The sequence below is a fragment of the Mustela nivalis genome, assembly GCF_964662115.1.
Source record: "Mustela nivalis genome assembly, chromosome: 4".
Taxonomy (NCBI): Eukaryota; Metazoa; Chordata; class Mammalia; order Carnivora; family Mustelidae; genus Mustela; species Mustela nivalis.
In genome coordinates this window covers 88,661,848-88,671,246 of record NC_139023.1, presented here as the reverse complement: position 1 = coordinate 88,671,246, position 9,399 = coordinate 88,661,848, and the positions used below count along the sequence as shown (strand labels likewise).

The 9,399-nt window shown below is 37.2% G+C and overlaps 1 long non-coding RNA gene across 1 annotated transcript; it reads right to left on the bottom strand.

Moving 5' to 3' along the window:
- Nucleotides 1–582: 582 nt before the first annotated feature.
- LOC309863031 lies at nt 583–9,064 on the bottom strand. Its single transcript, XR_014310862.1, has 3 exons — nt 8,889–9,064; nt 2,583–2,619; nt 583–641 (listed from the first exon to the last, which is right to left on the bottom strand). It is a non-coding gene; the product is annotated as an uncharacterized lncRNA (long non-coding RNA).
- Between the last annotated feature and the right edge of the window lie 335 nt (nt 9,065–9,399).

Below are 9,399 nucleotides of genomic sequence, written 5' to 3'. Positions count from 1 at the left end.
TTTAAATACATTCCAAATAATGATCACAACTACCTTAAGAAGTAAGCACCATTTGCTCTATTTTCCAACCAGTAATGTGAGTTTCAGGTAAATTATTTGCCCAAATTCACATAGTTTATAAATATTGAAGAAAGGATTTAAGTTCCTATCCTACTTGACTAAAAATTATTTTCTTAAATATAATGAAATATCAATATGCCTTTTTAAAAATGTGATATAAGGAGAAATTTCAAGTAAAACTGATAATAAAAGAGTGGCATTGATTTCTCATTCACAAAGGAGTAGATTAGATTATTATTTTTTGAACATCCAGCTAATGTTCTGCTTCCTCACACTGTGGGACTCTGCTCTGTGTCTCTAGAACTATTCAATGAGCTTGACAATCCTACTAACTAGTAAGAAAGAAAGATTGTCCCCACTTGTGTTGACATGGACTCCTGAGAAAGAGAGAGTTCAATACTTTTTAAAATTCTGTCTTCACATTTAGAAAACACATATTCACATCTGTAATAAGACTTCAGAAATGTAGATAAACTTGCTTTTTTCTGCTCTTGAAATACCTTCTTTAAATCTTTTACTTACTCATATATATTGGTGTGGATAAAATGTCACTTTTCCTCAAATCTTCTCATGGAGGGTTTCTAGATTTAACAAATAAAAATATAAAATCACCAGTTAAATTTGAATTTCAGGAAAAGAGCTAATTCTTTGAGATAAATATGTCCTATTCAACATTACAAAACAATATGAAAAAAACTCTTCTCTATTTATCTGAAATTCATAACTGGTCATCCCATGTTTTACTTGGCAACACTATGTGGGAGTAACATGGTGAAATGGAAACCGCAGATAATGATCGATAATCATAAAAATGAAAAGATAGCACTTTTGAATTCAAACAAATTAGAATTCAAAATACGTGCTTAAATACATGACAAGCCAGTTACCCTTCAATTGGGCTGTACATGTAGAATGAGTATGACACCTCTATTCATTCCTGGGGAGAATTAGAAAGAATGATCTGAAGAAGGGATTTATTCTGGTGTTTGAACAGCTTAGGGATCTCAGGGGTACCAAATGGGATACTCTATGGGACAGGCAGATCCATTTGGATATTCCACAGCATGGCATTAAAAAATATATATTTTCACATTTTAAAAATAATTTGAAAACTATGGGACTCCTGGGCAGCTCAGTCAGTTAGGTCTGCCTTTGGCTTGGGTCAGGATCCCAGGGTCTTGGTACTGAGTCCTGCAATTGACTCTCTGTTCAGCAGGGACCCTGCTTCTCTTTCTGCCTGCATTTCCCCCTTCTTGTGCTCTCTTCTCTCTAACAAATAAACAAATAAAATTTTTTAATAAAAAATAATTTGAAAACTATTTTTTGAGTGCAATTCCTATCTGAATAAATTCTTTTATATTGACTTAGTCTACATATGGGTGGATGATTCTTATTTCCATGACTTCTATGATTGAAATTCAAAAGAATTTTAAGGTAGCCTTAAAATGCAAGACCAAAGAAAGTATATATAGAAGAAGCAATTCCATATTTTTTACATTCCCTTGGAGATAATTAACCATAGAAAAGCTCCTAAAAATATTCACATAGCTCTCAATACCTTCAGCTTGCAGCACCGTGAATTTTCAAAAATTAAGAGTTATGTGATCAATTAAATTATTTTTATAATTAATGAGACTGTGTATGCATAGGCCATGTCTAGACATGTTTCCGTTTCAACTGAAGTTCTAGAATGTAACAGAAGCTCATTGTGATCAATCAGTTTGTTAGGATCATTCAAATTAATTTCATAGAAACTTAAGAAACAGAAGAAAGTTACTTACTCTAACAGAAGAAAGTTGAGGTTAAACAGGAATCATGAGATCACTCATCTCATTAATTAATCATGAGATTATTTAAATAATATCTCAACAAAGGTACCTTGAATGTAGTTGCATAACATCTCTACTAATAAGTTAAAGGGATAAGCACTAATTGTCATTCCTTCCTTTATAGCGTTTTAATAAGACAGGCAACTGAAACACATTTTCATGGGACACTGAAATGAATTTATCTTCAGCTTTGATTAAAACAGAGACATCAGCCTGATGCTGACTGTCAATTTCAGCAGGAAAAAATGGTATGGAGAGCATAACCCTCTCTAGTAATCATTTATATAATTTGATTTGGAGTGAATTATTTGGATATTTAAAGCAACTGTCCAACATAACATAAAATTCCCAATTCTACAAACCACTTCTTTGTTAGGCAATTCAAAAGAAAATGTGTACTATCACATGATACCTTAGTGATTCTTTAATCTGTATTTTTCATCAGTCAGCACCAGTGGAATTAGAATTCATCAATATCCTGAGGTCTTTATACCTTGAAACAGTTGATGGTCAATTAGTAGCAACACAATACTAGCTAATGTAAGTTGTGTTTTTTAAATATGGCAGATAAGGTTGTAAGCACTTTACATATATTATTTCACTTAACCCTCAAAATAGCATTATAAGGTAGGATCTGCAAGATTTGTGGAAAGTTAGATTTTACCATACTCACAGGCTAACAAATTGGCTTACCGCAGTTTTACAGATGTTAGCAGCAGTCATGAGACCCCTGGTTCAGAAACAAAGGACAATTTTATTACTCATGGTAATAGTAATTGCCAAAGTGCCTACATTTTCTTGGGTCAGTTCACCCAGCCTCATTTCCTATAGAGCAAAATGAAAAGAGCTATGCAATGGTTTGAATTATAGGACAGAATTTGGAGTGTAGGGAACCCAAAACTTTTATAATGCCCAGTAAGCATTATTGTTTGGGAGGAAGACATTATCTTTTTTCTCAGGCTCTTAGCTATATAAGCATTCTTAAATATATAACCTGAAACAAAGATAGTCAGTGTCTCTGCTCAAATACAAACAGAAAAATGAGAGTAATCGGTAACTGCCTTCCAAAAGGTATCAGCATTATTTTCATTTTACAGATAGGTTAACTGGAGCACAATAAAGTCACATAAGGCCATACTAGTTGTCAGTGGAATCAGTTTTAGCATGGAAATAGTTTGACCCTAAAACTCGTGCTATAGACAAAAAAATATCTTTGAGGGGCACCTGGGTGGCTCAGTGGGTTAAGCCTCTGCTCTCAGCTCAGGTCAGGGTCTCAGGGTCCTGGGATGGAGCCTTGCATCGGGCACTCTGCTCAGCAGGGAGCTTGCTTCCTCCTCTCTCTCTGCCTGCCTCTCTGCCTACCTGTGACCTTTGTCTGTCAAATAAATTAATAAATAATTTTTAAAAATCTTTGATGAAAAATTAGTTGTGAATGATTAGATTTAAAGAGATTTCAAGAAGCTTTGAGCAGTTCATTATCCTTCTAGAAAATTTCTCTAGAAGTTGAAGTTCAGTTAGTGTTATTATTTGCTTAGATTTTTCAGTCACAGCTAGGACACACTTATACTCATTTTAAAAATTAAGGCACGGAAAAGGGAGAAAAAAAGATTAGAGTGCAAATTGTATGCTAATAATTCTACCTGAAGTTACACACATACATACATGCACACACAAATATAATGATAAAATTTCAAGTGATCTTATGCATATCAAATGTCTTCCGTGATAGTCTCAAAATAAGTTGTTGGTTGAGAGAATAAAGAGTATCATTCAAACTATTTAGAAACTACAACCTCCTTGTGGCTATTTTGATTCCTTTATCATTTAATCAACCCTCTCCTGTAAACTGGAATAAATAATAACAGCATTATGTCCACAAGAGCTTTATCAAGGGAAGAAATTTTGTCAATTCTCAACTGCCTTGAGCAGTAAGGGTTGCTTCTGAATTCCTGTGCTGGTGACTTGATCTCATTCTCAAATGAAAAGCTGCCCGTTAATACTACTGCAAAGGTCAGCTTCTTTCCTTAAACATTTTAATTCCTTTTGTATTTTAAAATCACTGATATGCTTTTTATTTTAATCAAGAATATCAATGAATAAACGATCCATTAAGTTGAGTCTCAATCTATTTTGAGATGATGTTGTATTTTGTGATTTAATTGACACTTTTAGAATAGTTTGTTCTCTTGAAAAATCCCCTCTGTTCTGTCCATCAGTCCAAGTACAGTGTTCACAGGTTGCTTTCAATTTTCTGCATGCTGATTACTGTTCCGCATATTGCTTAGCCACTCTGGTTATATCATCCCCAGAGGCCCAGACCTCTAGTCACATTTACCACTTACCAAAATTCCCAACTCGTCTTTGTTTAGTTTCTTATGGGAACTTAACAAAAGGAGAAAATGAGACTATAGCAAGGCAAAGAGGAATCTAACCAGACTCATGTGTTTGACAAGGCAGTGACAGAAATGTGTGCTGGTTTTGATTGTTTCTCCTGTAAAAAAAAAAAAAAAAAAAAAAAAGTAAAATTGATACAGAGTATTGAGAAAAAGGAGTTTAGTTTGAAAACCTTCACAAAGAACCATTTAGGAAATGGGTTTTGGACTCTAAAAGTCCTTAGTTATATCTAAAATCTATGTCTGTTCCAGACCTAGCACCTTCGAGTGGCCATCCTTTGGTGGTCTATTCAAAATGATTTCATAATTCACAACAGTTTTTAAGAAGGGTGGGCTGAAATGTCTGGGTGAGTATTAATTTCAAGAGAATGATAAGATGTATGCCCTTCTTGGCTTGTGATGATCCCTTACAAACTGATCAAACTCTCCAAAATAGGCACTGTGTGGGGTGGTGGTAGGAATACAACACTTCTTTTCTGGGGGAATAAATGCAGTTTCTAAAAATATCTCATTCCTCCTAGGATTAGAATCCAGTCTACTATAGATAGGGTTAAAAAGATTAGGTTATATAGAATGACAGAACACCATTCAGTACTTGCACGGGTTCACCTCTTTCGAAATCTTCCTTTGTTTTATAACGCAGACCGGTCAGAGGAGTACCCTTTATGCATTCAGTCATGGTTTGTGGTTGCTAGATATTTCATCAGTCACAGAAACAACTGAGGAATATTGCCTTTTTATTCTCTAATTTGTGATTTACTTAGATTTCTGGGGATAAAAGTTTGTAGAAGGCAATCTTCTCAATTCGGTAAAGCTAACAAACAAATGGGAGGAAAGAACAACAGGCACAAACAAAGGTTTAGAATAAAGAAGTAATTGAGGCCAGAGGTCCTGTGGAAAAGCTGAGATCAGAGAACGGTCCATGTTGAATAAAATCTTTTAATTAGCATGTTTTCTTCTCCAGAAACTCTGTTCTTTCTCACAGCCACGTATTAGATCTTTCCAAGTTCTGGAGTGACAGTTTTATTTTTAGGTATTTACTTTAGTGCCTGGGACTTTAAGCCTCCATTGTCTTTCATGCCACCCCAGAAGAGCTGGCCTTCCCCGGTGGTCCTGAAGTCCAAGGGAGTCTGCATGAGTCCCAACCCCACATACCTGGCCCCTCTCTGGGACTGTGTAAGCTTTGAGAGTCTGGAAGGTAGTGATGGCATACATGCTGTAGATGGACAGGTGGGGTAAGGATAGGGGGTCCAAGAGAGAGAAGAAGTGGACACTGTTCATAGCCAAGTAAACACCACAACACTGGCCGCCTATAATTTCCATTGCCCTTATATTTTAGAAGATTTAAAACTGTTTAAAAAAATGTGAACTCCCACTGAATCCTCGCTTTCATGAAAAAATTAAAATGAAATAGTGGTTGGACACTGAGTTAACACGTTGGTTGTCATCATGAGGCTTTCAAACTAAAATTACTCTTTCAATTTCAAATCACCAAGCAGAGCTTCTCACCTTTTATCCTTAGAAGGAAGTAAATGTGTCACAGCAAACAATTTTGATCTATGCGTTTGGTTGACATTTACAGGCTAGGCACTGTTACCCAGCAGCAAGTAACAGACATTGCTCCTGCCCTCAGGAGGCTTTACATCTTGTGAACTAAACTCAGAGAATAAAACTGATTGGCAGAGGCTAAAATCCATAAACTTTTCCCCATGTATTCAGAGTCCCAGCTGGCAAACCTCATTTAATTTAGGGCAAGAAAAGAGAAGAAATGATCCACATGTGAGTCTCAAGAAGATTTAATAATTTCACTCAAAAAGTTTTCTAAAGCAAATGTATGTGTTTGGTCATATCCTACAGTATATTAGTAATGATAAGTCTTGTTTTTATTACTAACACTATCACTTTCTACATGAGGAACCTGAGACTCAGAGACATTTCAGTGACCAGGTCACACTAGACCCAGAAATAAAAGAGCAGGAATCAGCGTCTTCCTACGCCACACACCCTTTTTCCTTTCTCTCATAAAATCAGTCTTGCCAGAATTGGCAGGAGACAAGAAATCCAGCATAGCTAGTCTATTCTGAGATGAGTCAAAGAAAAATCTACAAGTCCTAACTCTATTATTCTGTCAAGGCAAAGAATTTCAGAGGTTGTTGTAGACAATGATATTTTGGTTTTTGGGATCTAGCAATGACACGAGGGAAAAGGGGAGGGAGGAAAAACATGGAACATGTTGACTAATTTCATGGGGGTACGGTCTTTTATAATAGAATCCCAAGATTAATGATGAGCTGTGTGTTGAAATAAGAGAATTATTGCATTCTTGTTTTGCTAACTGTGAGGAATAAGATTAGAACAACATTTGTGAAACTACAAATCATAGAAGTGCATTAAAGTGCATGTTTTTCCTTATAGAAGCTTGAATGATTGACTATTGGACCAAGCAGCAAATCTCAGCATGCCTCTAACATTTACTAATTACTGAAGTGTACTTAGGACAACAAAGAAACCTGAAAATACTCGGGAGTACCATTAAACAAATGGAGGCTGTTCCAAAGCCAGGTGCTGAGTTTCCTCTGCTTTTTAAGTCTCCCGTTCATACTCTATATTATTCCTTAAATTTTTTTTTAATTAATTAATTTTTTTTTTAGAGAGAGCCCGTGTGCTCAGACTTTCCTTTTCAAAAGGAGTGATTTAAATTCTGATTTATCTTTTCTTTCTTACAGCCTTGTCATTAAAACATCACCAATGGACTACAACGTTGGCATCACCTGGCAGTGGGGAAAAAATTGCAGGACCTCAGGCCCCAGCCAGACCTACTGAGTCACAGTCTGCATTTTTATAAGATCCCCATGTGGTTGCAAACACAGTATGGTTTGGCCAAAACCAATCTTTCAGGACATCAGAACAATTATATGCAAATTAGTTGCATAAGGAATCTAAGGGTGACTTACACATCTAATAGTGCAAATGACTTGGACCCTTAGAACCTTGTACCGGCTGACATGTCACATTTTGTTCATATTTATGACTTATTTTATCCTCTTGAGTTTCAAATATCTCAAGTCCCAGTAAGGAGAAGACTAATTTCTAATTGGTCAATCGAATCACACTTCCCATGAAGACGTACACATAGGCAAACATTGCATTAACTAAAACTCATCTCAAGTGGGTTCTTCGCTTATGGATGGGACCAGCCCACATGCTCTTATACAACTGCAAACATAAAGTAAAAGACTTTCAGTACTGATGCTCTCAAATTGAAGTGGTTGTTCTTCCTGAGCATGACAGGAGCCCCATGGAGAGCAGTTATGGCTTCATCCATCCCACCTCATCCTGCCTGGCATTTGTGTTAACCCCCAGGCTACAGAAGCAGAAAGAGACTTCTCTAGATTTCTGGGGATGCTATGTAGCGTGTACCAATTCTTCCCCCACCGTCCCCTATGCTGGTTCCCTGGCTTTAGCACTGACATCTCTGTCTCTATGTAGGTTTCCCTGTCATTGTCTTTTTAAGACCCCTTCATGTGAACACTTCTCAGGCATAGCACTCAGAAACAATAGAAGGGGTGTAGTGCTTGGATGAAAGAGGGAAGATGGTCCGTTGCTTTGTTAAGATCCTCAGGCACACTGCATCTCCATTCACCGTCATGGGAAACCAGAAGGATAAGTAGTGTCTGTTTTCATTTTCTGGGAGGCAGTGGAAAAGTTCAGTGAGTTAGTTGTATCAGATGAAGACTCTTCATATTGCCATTGTTATTGTCCTTCTAGTCTGATTGGAAACATATGGGCTAGTGGAACTTAGTGCATCCAGAATACCAGCTATACTGAGGACTTTAAGATATAGATGTGGAGGCGTGGTTCTCAACCCCAGCTGCACATTAAAATCACCTGGGGAGCTTCTAATATGCGTTATTGCTGTGGCCCCACTGCATGTATTTGGACTTAATTGTTCAGGGATGCGGATCTGGCATTGGTCTCATGCAGACATGTGTGTCTGTATATATACCTCAAAATATATTTGCAGATACACACACATATATGTATTTATATTCATACATCGTATATCATTATCTCATTACTTCTATATAGAGCTTAAATACAGTGCGAACAGAGACAATGATAGCTATTTATTTGCACCAGAACTCAGAACCACTTATTCTTAATTTTTCATAAAAACTGTCATGTTTTAAAACTGCATAAAATTTGGTATGTGGTAACTTAGCTCTTAGGTTTCTGAAATTACAGGGCACAATTCACAAAGAGTTTCTCAGTCTGGGTGACCATTCTGCTCCACTATTACGCTATTTAAAAATTCAATTAAAAAAGTAACAATGTTCCATGTAAACTAATGGATGTGTTTATGTTATGTGATTCAGATTATCAAGAGCATTTTAGTTTCCAGTTGCATACTTGGCATCAAGTCAGACGCGGAAATCGGTTTCGAAGTTAAAATCCGTGCCACTGCAGTGAGTTGACTGATTTACTGGTTATAGGTAGGTGAAATCCGCAAAAAGTATTTACAACCATGGAGCAAGAGAATCAATCCCCTTTCTAAGATGATTTTTAACCCACAAATACATTTATGTTCACTATGTCACTCACCCACCTTTAAAGCCTCTGAGCGCTGCCATATGTTGGTTTTAGTGTTGCAGCAACTCGGGCTGTGAGAAGCTGTCCGTCAGCCGGGGCAACCAGCTGGCTGAGTCAGGGTTGGAGTCTGGATTCTCTGGCTCCGAGTTCAGTGCTCCTCACGTTACTCATTGCTGCTGCCAGCCTGTTCCAGCCGCGTCTCTAACCAGGGACGCAAAAGCCAAGCCGTGGTCTTGTCCTTGGCATGATTTCTAAAGTACTGTTTGTTTCAGCTCATGCGCGCTGTGAGCCGTGTTGTCCTTAACAGAAAAACCAAATGCGGAGTCCCTCTCTTTGTCCCCTTTAGGGAATATTCCATCTGATATTACTTAAACTGGCGAGTGATAAGGCTTACGGGACATGCTGAAAAATGACAGCAGGGATTTCGCTACGGGAACAAAATACATATTGGCAGAAATTTAGCATTTGGTAAAGAACAGCTCGAGTTCCTTCCATCTGCCACACTGATTTTCTTCACACTTAACCAA